Source organism: Uloborus diversus, chromosome 2 (assembly GCF_026930045.1).
Source record: "Uloborus diversus isolate 005 chromosome 2, Udiv.v.3.1, whole genome shotgun sequence".
Taxonomy (NCBI): domain Eukaryota; kingdom Metazoa; phylum Arthropoda; class Arachnida; order Araneae; family Uloboridae; genus Uloborus; species Uloborus diversus.
In genome coordinates, this window is record NC_072732.1 from 53,209,429 (window position 1) to 53,219,502 (window position 10,074).

Here is a 10,074-nt window from a genome sequence, read left to right on the forward strand (position 1 = left end):
CTCAATTGAACATGGAATATTAGTAAAAATTACTTATTCTTTCTTTCCTTTACTGAGCCGATTCGTCAATCCAAACATTTTTTACGAATATTCCCTGCAAGAAAAAATTTAAAAGTAGAAGGAATTTAACTTTCAATTTTTTAATCCTTTCCTTACAATAAATATTTAATTCAAGAAGTGCAACTCGGATGCTTGAAAATGTAGATATATCCAGTCATAATTTGATTTAAATTTTACACAGACATACATTTACAAAAAGAAAAATGATTTAGATGATGATAACATCTTTTAAACAAAAGAGAAAAACTTTAATTTTCATTCTAGTAAATTTATAGGAACTTATATTTTGTAGGATCAGGGTTCCTACGGGTCATGGGAGAAAAAAACATTTTTTTTTTTTCAGACCTGGAAAAGTCATGGGAAATTAATATTTTTATTAAAAGTCCTGGAAAAATTTGTTGAGCAGAAAGAAAGTACATTAAAACCCCTCCTAACGGACACCCCTTATGCAGACGAATTTTTAATCTCCTGATTCCAAGGCAAATAATATTAAACCCTGTATTGCGGACAAAAAAAAATTTGTCTCATTATGTGTCCGCATTAGAGGGATTTTACTGTAACAGTAGCTAAAAGTGAGTGATTTAAAAGTATTGCTTGTAAAAGATATTAATACTGGAAAATCGAATAATCCCAAAAATAAATCTGAGATTTGGAATCCTGTTGCATCTGATTCTATAACAGCCGCCTGCCTTTTTTTTTTTTTTGTAATGTTTTACTACTGGGACATCATTTATTTTAAATTCACCATTGTTTTCAGCCCTTCTTATATTTTATATTCTGTAGAGGTGGATTTACATGTTCGTGATTTTGCCTCGCCTACTCAAAAAGTAGTTCAATTGCATCTGAGTTCATTTCAACCACTCGTAAAAATAAATAAATATTCAATTTATCAAAGCTTATCTTATTTTGCTGAAGGCTTTAGAAAATCAATACTTTTGTCAGGAAATAGAACATTGAAATAAAGGGGAATTCAAATGCTCTAAAACAGTGGTACCAACATACGACTTTTAAAACTGATTCATTAGGCCGGCTGAAATATCTGGTTATAGATAAATGAATTTACTGAAAAATGTGGCTTTATTTTAATGAATTTGAATTTAAGCACATTAGTATATTGCATTCTCTATATTTTTACTTCACTTAAATTTATATGTTAAAGGCAAATAAGAACAGTTTATAAGTAGTTTTACAGTATGCACTCGCATTTTTTCAATCACAAACGCAAGTAAGCGCTTTGATGAGGTAGTGGCATTCACGTAAAAGTTTTGCTAAAGCTAAATGCCTATTTCTCAAAAATTGACAAGTTTGACACTAGATAGTTCTATTCTCTTCATGTAACACGGTCTTGAAATTTTTTATGCAGTCGTGAAAAAGTCATGGAAATTTTTTATCCAAAGTGAGTATAAACCCTGTAGGAATTAATCAATTGATTTTGAGTTTCAAGCTATAGGCCCGGAACTAGACACCTCTTTTCTTACGACCCGGCTAAAATGAAATAAAAGCATTTTTCAATTTTTTCGAATAACGTCAAAAACTTGCAACATTTACTAATGGACTTTTATTATGTTAATATATCAACACCCAATCAGTAAAAAAGAAAAAATATCCCAAACAGTACTACACTATTTATAATCAAATATTAAGAGTCATTTTTTTTTAAAGCTGGACACTTTTGATAGTTGATGTCTTCAATTTTCTTAAAAATTTCAGGATGTGTTAGTGGTACTATGATAAGAAAAAGTTAAGTTTCTTTTTTAAAAACTGATTTCTTTGTCTTTGAGTAGGGGTCAAAGTTTAAGGTCATGAAAAAAAAGAGCTAAATATATTATTGCTTTGCTTCAAAAGCAATGAGTGAACCAAGCCAATTTTTTAAAATAAGGATACTACTTGATACTAGGTAAATTCTAATATAAATATTTTGGTGACTTACTCATGGCTTTGAGGACAAAGGTCAATTGAAAATGCTACCTTTTAAACTTTTTTTGCCTTGTTTAGGCCCGGATATCTGCTAAAGCCGTGAGTAACCCTCGGAAATAAGTGTATGATGAACTACTCGCCACAGTATAGTACTAAGAAAAATATAAAATAGCTTTTGTTTCTCTTGGCTTTAGTAGTTAAACGGTCTCAAAAATGATGTTTTTACTTTCTTCTATATCTAATATATAGAAGAAAGTATTGGATTCGTGCAAATTTTCGAATTTCGAATTTTGACGGATTCGAACGTTTTGAGGTGTGCTGAGTTCATTTCGACCATTTTTGGAAAATGTCTGTCTGTGTGTGTGTGTGTGTGACCAGTTTTTTGTGGCTGCTCTACAGCAAAAACTACCGCAGGAAATCGAACGAAATTTGGAACACATATGTGCCTGTATGTGAACTTGTGCCCATTGGTTTTTGGCGCGAATTCCTCCAAGGGGAGTGGAGAAATGGGACATTTTTTGAGTTTTGCGCGACTGCTATTCCCCAGGAAGTAACTGGCGGAATCAAACAAAATTTGGTCCATATGTTGACCCTAACAGTTACAGGTCCTGATTCAATTTTGGTGTCAATAACTCAAACGGGGATTGAGCTATAGAACGTTTTTTGTCATCAATTGTGACAGCTGTATTTCAAGAAATAATGAACGTAATGAAATTTATCGACAAGTAGCTCTTAGAGGGTATAAGAAATGATTCTATTTTGGCGTCAGCGGCTGAAAAGGGGGTGGCGCAATCAAACGTTCTTTTTTTTTCCCCCATTATGAGTGCCATAGCTCAGGAAGTAATACTACGTTCTGGATGAAATTTGGAATAAATATGAATCTATATGTAAACAGGCGTTGGTTCAATTTTGGCACCAATCGCTCCATGGGGGGGGGGCTGATTTTTTTTAATTTGCGTGAATAAAAATAGCTTTCCAATTGCAACAATAAGAAAGATAAATCGTGAGAGATTGTCGTCTGCGTATATCTCGTGATTTTAACTGCATGGAAATGATTGGAAATACTATCTCAATGATTTAAAATTTTTAACTGTTGCGACACATCTTGTGTTTGTTAACAAATAAATGTTTGTAATTATTTAAAGCAAGGCTTTTAAAATAATTTTCAATTTTCATTCTTTGCTTTGTAGTCCTGGCCCCACAATGTAGTCCCGTAAAAATTTTTAGGTCCAGAGAATTTCTCTTTAGAATCTTGATCTGTAGGTGTTCTAACGTGAGAATATCTTGGGTAGACATGTTGAATCCTGCGCGAAATAATTTTACAGGCCATCAAAGAAAGCGGCCATTTTGGTTCGCTTGCTCATTACGTTTTTCTCAACGGGCATACCTACAAATTTACTTTTAGTTTTGAACTGCAGTTTTTGGAGTTTAGGAAGTCAATTAATGTATTAATTATGTCATTAAAGCCGCTCTAGCTGTTTACACTATTTTACGTGGAGATATCTCTGACATTTGTTGTTGAATATTCTAGTTACTAAAACGTGTACAAAAACTAATAACTAATCCAAAATGCTCATTTTAAACTCATGTTTATCGCATACATGTTTCTTCAACAACACAATAAACGAAAAATACAGGATTAGTTACTTTTAAAAAAGGTTACGATCTGTTTTTGCATTGCATGTTATTGCACTACGACGGACGTCTGTATCATTTGATGCCGCAACCACTCCTTTTGAACAATTTTTATCAGGCCAGTCTTGGGAAAAATTCGTAGATCTGCATCTTATAATGAGTTATTCTAATTAAGCTCTTCAATTATCTGTCTCAAATCTCCAATGAAAAGTATTGCAGATTGCTTTTTCATTAACTGTTAAACCGCTAGCAATCGCTGGAAATGTGGCATTTTTGGACATTTCTTCTATTTCTTTGCGTGCTAGTTACAGGGCCGGATCAAGAAGTCGGAGACCCTTAGGCATTAGAAGTGATGGGGCCCCCTAGAGCCATCGCGAGGTCAGAAAACAGGAGCGGGGGTCTGTAGCATCTAAATTTTTCACACCCAACGCGCAACACATATATTTTTATTGAATACAAACAAGGAAGGAGCACCCCCCCCCCTTTTTTTTTTTTTTTTTGAAGAAATGTAACTCTTTTTTTTTGTATTTGCAACTTTGATATTTCTTCGGGCCCCTCAGGACCTCGGGGCCCCTAGGCTACTACCTACATAGCCTATTTGGTAATTCGGCCCTGGCTAGTTATTGTAAATTTTCCTTATTTGATACTGAAGACCAGAAATTTTCTACCTGCATAGGTACTATAGTTTTTCTGCCAATTACAGCAAGGTTTGTTGTGCCCTTAGTTGGTTCTCTTCTCATCCTTTCAGATTATTTCACAAAATGCTGCAAATAACTATCGAACATAACATGAAGTTCATGAAAAGAGCATACAGAAATGAATCCATGCAGAACATTGCTGATAACTTCGCTAAAAGTTTTCTTTATTCAGCGGACTTGTCACATGAAATATGTAACGAGGGCAGTTTTTATTAAGGTTACTTTGCTAAATAAAAAATGTTCCGGCAATAGATATTTCTGCAATCTAGCTTGGTAGGTGAATCACAATCACCAGGAGCGTGAAAAGAGGGAGGGGAGATGAGAAACATGTTGGCCTTAGCCTGAAGGGGGCCCAATACTTTTAAAACTAGGGGTGAAATATGTGGGTAAACAATATGGAACGGGGCCCGGAAAAGTCATTTGTGACGGGACCCAAAATTTGTGTTCACGCCCCTGACCATCACATAATGTGTTCGTTGGAAACAAGCCGTTAGCTAAAATATTTTTAATGCATTCTCCCCTTTCTTTCGCTATTTCCATGTTTCTGCACCCTTGTTAAAGTTGATTCTTTCCCATTAGCTTAGAAGTGATATTTTATAAAGAACTGTGTGCATCAAAGCATGGTAGGTTGACTGTCGAAAGTAAATCAGACAATTTTTGAAACAAAATGTATCCAGTCTAAACTGGCGGTACTATTCTAATCAATGATTCATGATATTCATGATGCTGAGAAGGCGAATCTTGACACTACCATTCACAAGTCGTTTAGTGAGAAGGCTGTCAAGTTGCTGTTTCAGAAATCTCATAGGGATTTATATAATGATACATAAAATCAACAAGTCTTTTGACATTTTCATCAAAATACTGGCTACAATTGCCTATTAAAAAAATGAAGCGGGACACTCTCACAGTGATCCATTAAGTGAGAACTAGTAAGACCACGAAACACATTGCATATCATTAAATTTTCATGATACTCTAAATACCACTCGGCAACATACTTTTTCTCGTCTGCCCTGCAATTTCTCCGACACTTTTCTGTGACCGTTGAATCGTTTCTTCCAACTTAATCTCTGGCTTCAAAGCATTGAATTTAATATTCTGTTTTTTAACAACAAATTTACCTTGAATGAATTTTTCCCACAGGGAGGGACACTCATTTTCTAGCGCCCTTATCCTCTCTACGTACCATGTTGCATAGTAGATAAAGGATGCAATCAAATACACGAAAGACTGGAAACAGTAATTTAACAGTCTGAACGTATAATTTGTAATTTTCTTCGCGATCAGCAATAATCAAGTGTTTTACAAGTGATACCAGTGAACGAAACACTTCCCAATACCAGCACAGTTTTGATTTGTCACTACATCCCTTAACAAAAACTCAATCTCTGTTTTCAAGCTTTCAATATTTGTGTGTAGCGATTGAATCATTATTTGACATTTTTCCTCATCATTTGACCCAAGAGCTTTCTGAACCATCTTTACTCGCTTAGCAGAACGTCTCTTGTAGTCTAAATCCCACATCTTATAATGATTTTCTCAAGATTCTCAATGATTTTCTGCAGCTTCTTGTGAGCTAAAAGCAGCAGCAAGTACGTTTAGAGATTAATGTCTAGAAAAAACCAACAAAGATTCATTCTTTCTTTCAGAAGCCCAGAAAAGAATCCTTTCATTATACTTTGTTACGAGAAATAGTTTTATTTCATTAATATAAACCAATGATGCATTTTCATCTACATTGAACATTGAGCATCAAGTCTTTTATTTCTGAAAGAATAAACCCATGCCCAGCATTTAAAAGACGCTTTAATATTGCACAGTTTAAATTTTGAGGATAGATGTTGCCCAGACTGTGTATTGGTTTCTCGCTCATACTTTTGAATATAAGAACTTACACAGTTTGGATGTGCATATAAACTCGCAGCAGAAAGATTCATATCGCTGTTAAGATCTACTACTCTGTCAAAAACTTCGTCTTGATTTGGTTCTCCTTCAGTACTTTCTGATTTTTCTCAAACATTGTTTTCACTTTCCAAATAACTTGTCTGTGCATTTTTTTCTACCACACCTCACCTTAGCGTGTATTTCTTGTAGCACTAGTTGCTGCAATGACACATTATATTTTCTTGCAGCGTTTTTCAATATTGCGTATTTCAGCAGCTTCACGAACTCGTTTTTGTCGGAGAACATAATTTTTCTCTTGATTCCTTTTGAAAACTACATATTCGTTTGTTAAAACTGTCCCCAAGATGCCTTTAATTGCCCACTAAAACTTTCTGAACTCAGTTTAGAAATATCCATTGCTTAAACAGTTATTGCCACAGAAAAACATGAAACAAAAAGTTTTTGGAACTGTGGAATATTTTTACTCGAAAACAATTACTTTGGTAGCAGACGATGAATAACCTTGAACAGTGGTGGAGCAAGGGGGGGAGGTTGGGGGGTCGGATGAAAAATAACCCTATAGCCACTGGTTTTAACATGAATGCAAATTTTAATACAGTAGCTTATGCATATGAAAGGGCTGTTTTGATCAACAAATCCCTTCATATGGTATTTTTGATCAAAAAGTCCTCCTCATAAAGTATTTTTGATCAAAAAGTCCCCTTCATAAGGTATTTTTGATCAAAAAATCCCCTTCAGAATGTTTTTTTGAGCGATAAAACCCATTCAGAAGGTTTTTTCATCAAAAAAAACCCTTCAAAATGTATTTTTGATTGAAAAAAAACCCTCCAGAAGGTTATTGCTGACTGCGCTGGTGACCTTGAAAAATATTGATTTACACAAAGGATTTTACACTTTAAAATCGTTTGGTTTCATTAAGAGTTATTAATTTTTGTACACTTTTTAGTAACTAGAATGATAAACAAAAAACGTCGGAAATATCTCATGTAAAAATTGTGGAAATAGCCAGAGCGGCTTTTATGACGTAACTATTACATTAATCGACTTTCTAAGCCCCAAAAATTTCAATTCAAAACTAAAATTAAATTTATAGGTACGCACGTTGCGAAAACCGTAATGAGCAAGTGAACCAAAATGGCCGCTATCTTTGAGGTCCTGTAAAATTACTTCGCGCAGGATTGAACATGTCTACCCAAGATATTCTCACATTAGAACACCTAGAGATCAAGATTCTAAAGAGAAAATCTCTGGACCTAAAAGTTTTTACGGGCATACATTGTGGGGCCTGGAATATTGGAGATAAATCAGGAATTGGGATGGTCGTCAAGTTTTGGCATGCGTAATTTTGTTTGTTGGGAATATTGCTTCCTCATTAAGCATGGGGAGGGATCAGAATTATAAGAAAGATATAGAAGAAAGTTTCGTGATAGCCACAACATACTAGTTTTAAAAATGCCCGAGTTTAGAGATCAATAACTTTGGGACACAGCTATAATTATAGTCAGAGTGGTGTAGTTTAAGATCTTGGTTAGAAACCCATGGCAACTAATCAACTTTTTTAATTACGCGGTCTCAAAATTGATAATTTGAAACAAAAAGAATCGCAGTTTTAGGTCAATTACTCTAAAACGCCTGAATCAATAACTTTGAGAAAGAGCTGTAATAATGCTCTACCTGATGTAGTTTTAGACTCATGTCAGAAAACCATAAGATCTAACCATCATACTTAATTAAACGGTCTCAAAAATGATGATTTCAGTATAAAAGAGAGTTTTTTCACGAGTTTATATATGTGCGACTCAGAGGCGTAGGAACTTTGTAGAAGTAGGGGGAGCTGGGACACATTATGAGAAGTGTCTGGTATGTAAGGGGCAGAAGCAGTGGCCCCTTAAAATAATTGGTGGGGGGGGGGACTTTAAATTTTTTTCTACATATGAAATTTGCTTCGTAGCTTCCATCTCTTTTTTATATTGTATCAATTGTTTGTGGGGAGAATAAGGTGATAAAACTTCTGGTTTTGAAAGAAGGTCAATTAGTACTCGATGATGAGCACGTAGAAATAGAGGAGTTTCGGGGATCCTCCCCCGGAAAATTTTCAGAATTCTTGTTCTAAAAACGAATTTTTAGGCGATCTTTGGTAATGTTAAGGGGAGAAAAGGTTTGAACACCTTCCCTGAAAATTTTTCGAAATTAATGTCTTAAAAACGCGATTGTATACCATATTTGTTGACTTTAGTAAAAATATGACTCGAAGGATTGTCCTCGATCGATTTTTTTGAATCGATTTACATCTCCCGCCCAATATTTCGATTTTTAAGTCTTAAACGTAATTGTAGACAACCTTCAATGATGTCTGAGGAAAAGACTGTAGGGCTCTACTTTGGAAACTTTTAAACTTGAAGTCCTACTAGAGAGCGTTTTTCAATGATGTTATCAGAAAAGGTTCAGAGGTTCCTTCTCGTTAATTTTTTTCGAAATTGTGGTCTCTAAAACACGCGACTGTGGATCATATTTGTTGGCGTTAGGGGGCCAGCAATTTTTTTAAATTGAAGTCCCAAAAACGCAACATTACATAATCTCCCATGTTGTTGGAGGGCAAGGTATCTAGGGACTCTCTTCCGGTAATTTTCAGGGAATCGGAGTCTTGAAAACAAAATTTGAGGTGCTCTGTAACAATTTTGGAGGAAAGGGGAGGCTTCGACAGCGTAGCATTTAGAAGAATTTCTTATTTTCTGAGAACTTGAAAAACGCGAATAGATGAAACAGGAGGGCGGAGAAACAAAACGTTTGAAATGTGTTAAAATGAAGTGTTCGTTATGTATTATATTGTTCAGATAAGTTCTTGTAAAAGTCTTTGATAGAAACTATAAAATATTAGTATAATAATATTGTTGGGGTTTTTATCTGCAGTAGTAGATGAAAAGTAACAATTTTGTCATGAAAATATATCTGTAAGGGACGAAAAAATCGTAATTTAGAAAGCAAAAAAAAACAAGAACAACTGTAACTTCGTAAAGTATAATCTGAGGGGTCAGAAAACTTAAAATGAGATAAGTTTTTGGAAAGTTGAAATTATTTGAACAAGTACAAACAACCTTAGCAATCTTTTTTAGTTATGTCTGGACTGGAACACCCATGCTATTCATATGCCAAACTGACTCATCACCCCCAGCTTGCTAGACACTTAATCTTTTGTTCCAGAATTATAAAGAAATTAACCCAGAAATCAAAAATAGGATGTTTTTTCTAATTTGTGTGGTCTTAAAAATGTATTCTAGATGATCTTTGTAAATGCTAGGGTGGAAAAGTGGCCTGGGAGCGTTTTCTTCGGCATTTCTCGAAATTGAAACTTGAAAAATTTTATATTTTTTCTCTAATTACGTTAAGGGGGTTGGTATTTTAGGGTTCTTCCTGGAAATTTTTTCAAAATTGTTGTTCTGAAAGCGCAGTTTCAGACATTATTTGAAGATGTTAATTAGAGGAGAAATCCGGGGCCCCCCTCCCAGAAATTTGTCGAAAATGAACAATCTAAGAAACGCAGCTGTGTGCCATCTTTGATATCGTTATGAAGACTGGAAAATTTTCCAAATTGGAGCTCCAAAACCAATTTTATTTGGCTTTTAATGATGTTAGGGGTGAGTTTTCGGGTGCTTTACCCCAGTAATTATTTGAAAGATAAGGCCTTAAACGAAATTTAAGATTATTTTAAATTATATTGACGGAGGTGGAGGGGGGGGGGAGGGGGCTGAAGCTCATTAATAAAATTTTCGAAGTTAGTAGTCAAAACGCAGTTTTAGATGATAGTTGGCTATATGTTACTGGAAGGAGAGGTTCGGGATCCGTCTTCAGCAATTTT